This window comes from Bison bison, unplaced genomic scaffold (assembly GCF_000754665.1).
Source record: "Bison bison bison isolate TAMUID 2011002044 unplaced genomic scaffold, Bison_UMD1.0 scf7180017864038, whole genome shotgun sequence".
NCBI classification, from domain to species: domain Eukaryota; kingdom Metazoa; phylum Chordata; class Mammalia; order Artiodactyla; family Bovidae; genus Bison; species Bison bison.
Genome location: NW_011494610.1, coordinates 179266 through 182251, shown reverse-complemented (window position 1 = coordinate 182251; position 2986 = coordinate 179266). Strand labels below are relative to the sequence as shown.

Below are 2986 nucleotides of genomic sequence, written 5' to 3'. Positions count from 1 at the left end.
CAGAGCCTGGGCTCTCATGACTCTGGCCAGAGTGGTGAGCACTCCGTCTGGCCTGGACTCCCCTGGAGAGTGAGTGGGGAGAGAGAAGGGAAGGAAGGAAGGTGATCCTGGGCTCCTCGCTGCCTCTCCTGGCCAAGCCGGGGCAGAGCAAGGAGTCCTTGTTCCTCACGTGGCCTGCCCCTCACCACGGCCCACTCCTGTGGCACTGGGGCTCCTACAGGGACGGTCCTCCTCTCACAGCTAATCTTCCTCTTTTGTGAACAGTTTTTTTTTTTTTTTTTCTGGAAGATGTAACTATTTCTATTTTGTAATTACAAAATAATTTATAAGAAAAGAGACAAAGAGTGTTAAAAAAGATGATCATCTCACTGCCTGGAATTAACATGGGCCCTGTTATACTGTCTTTTTAGTTCTTTGCATATTTACTATGTACAGTTCTTTGTCTTCTCACGTTTTGAATCACCCAGCTTTTGTTACCCATCCTCTCCACTCTTAATGAATATTGTAAATATTTCACAAAATATGATTTCTCATAATTGCACAGCCCTCACTTAACATAAATGCCTATTGTCAAGCATCTGTATTACATTATGGAGAAGGCAATGGCATCCCACTCCAGTACTCTTGCCTGGAAAATCCGATGGACAGAGGAGCCTGGTAGGCTGCAGTCCATGGGGGTCGCTAAGAGTCGGACATGACTGAGTGACTTCACTTTCACTTTTCACTTTCATGCATTGGAGAAGGAAATGGCAACCCACTCCAGTGTTGCCTGGAGAATCCCAGGGACGGGGGAGCCTGGTGGGCTGCCATCTGTGGGGTCTCACAGAGTCGGACACGACTAAAGCGACTTAGTAGCAGCAGCAGCAGGATTACATTAATTACTGATTATCTGGACAATATCCTGTTGAACATTTTTATTCAGAAGTCCTTTTTTCTTTTTCTTTTAAAGTAAGGCAGCTGGAATTTGTGGGTGAGAAAGTGAGTTAGGTACACAGTGTTCTTCCTGGCTTAGCAGGAGACACTTCTCACATCAAAGAAAATCCAGGACTTCTGGATGGGTGAATATCACAGAGGCTGCGATGTGACCAGAATGTTCCTGAGTGGGAATGAAAGATGGGCTGCAACCAAAATCACCTTTAAGTTCCCAGCCTTTGAACTGACTTTTTCTCCTCTTCTGCCCCCTGTTCCAGACCACAACCCCTGCCCCCTCCCGCCCCTCCACCGACTCTCCCAGTAGGAAGAAGCCAGATAAAAAAACAGCCTGTTACTGCAGACACTCCACTCAGATGCCTTCAGAGGTAGGTGGAGGTAAGGGTTTTGAGGCGTGAGTTTTTATTTGTGGCTTGCTCAGATGAGTTTCCTTCCCAGTGATATCAACATTCTTCCTGTAAAATGGGGATTATTGCCTGAGGTATGAATAAGAAAGTTGATAGAGAGGGCATGGGAACTGTTTGAAGTGCTCTGGTAAAAGGAGCAGAGAGTAAACAAGATGACAATATCCCTGACTAGAAAGCCCCGGTTCTCTCCTTTAACATCTAGAGAGCCCAGGACCCTGAATTGGGGGAGGGGGCAGTAGTTCTGTGTCTTTGTGATGCGTAGAGACCATTTCATTGCCATACACCCTATGTCATCATGGCCAAAAGATTTGCCCAGACCTCTGTATGTGAGTGGTACACAGCCTGCGCGGGATGATACTTTTCCTCTCTGGGATCATTTAGGACACCTGAGGTGTGCAAAGAAGGGGACTGGGCATCCCCAGGATCCTGAACAAGCCCTCTAGGGACAAGTGAGAAGCTCAGAGAACAGGACAAAGAATGAGGCTTTTTAAATGAACAGGTCTCAAAGCTCTGGCAAACTTGCATCTAGAACGCTATTTTTGAATACAAATAAACAGCTTCATTGAACCCATTGCTTTGAATTTATTGTGTCTGTCTTCCTCCTTCAGTGTGCAAAAGGCGGGGGTGTCAAGAATTCAGAGGCCGGTCCCAATCCATGCCCAACTCCACCCAGTTCTCTTTTGCCTTAGCCCTGCCTCTAAGTGGTTAACAGAGCATCCTCATTACATACCTGTCTTGCTATGTGCTGCTGCCTTTGGAGGATCAGAAGAACACTGAGCCCGGCCCAAGGACTGGGACTCTTACCACTCTTAGCTGGCTTTCCAGTGCAAAAAAAATGTGAGTCATTTACAGGATTTCTGGAAGCCCACTGTGCATAAAGAAAGTTCACCTTTAGCTTGGAGCTTCACCAGTTAAGTGGTATCCTTTGGTATAAATATTGCCCAATGTGTCAGTAGGTGAACTTCACAGTTTGCCCTCCCCATGCCCTGCTGAAGCAGGCTGGCAAGAATGTGGGTTCTGAATGGACATGGTTGGAGAGCAAATATAAGCATCTGAGTGGAAGCCTCCGGACATCTGATCTTTTACCTTTCCAGTTTTTTGACTGTGCCGTGAGGCATGTGGGATCTTAGTTCCCCAGCCAGGATTGAACCTATGCTCCCTGCAGTGTAAGCCTGGTCTTAACCCCTGGACCACCAAGGAAGTCGCTTTTTTTACGTTTTAAGGGCTTTTCCTCTCCTCTTCTTCATTAATCTCCTTCTCTTACTGTCTCTCCTCATCTCCTAAATCCAATTTGCCTCTAAGTCAATGCATCGAGGGATTCACATGCCTAAAATGTGCATTTTTGCAACTTCCAAATTTCACGTATTCTGAGTGGACAATGAGTTTTCAAAGATCCCTTTGAAAAATTCCACACCTTTTAAATGATCTCTAGCACTAGCCTTGCTTTTAAGCAAAGGCATTTTGTTTCATTCCGAGGAGTGTGGTTTCATAGAATTTTCTGTGATGATGGAGATATTTTACATCTAACCTATCCAATAGCCTAGCCACTAGCTTCATGTGGATATTGAAGCCTGAAATGCCTGGAAACTAAACTTAAGTTTAATTTTTAATTGAAGGACAGTTGATTGATAACACTGTTAGTTTCAGGT

General features: G+C 45.5%; 1 protein-coding gene across 1 annotated transcript in view; it reads right to left on the bottom strand.

Moving 5' to 3' along the window:
- Positions 1-2986, bottom strand: part of LOC104985096 (WAP four-disulfide core domain protein 10A-like) — a 6024-nt gene that overhangs the window by 1094 nt on the left and 1944 nt on the right. The gene's annotated exons all lie outside the window — the stretch shown is intronic.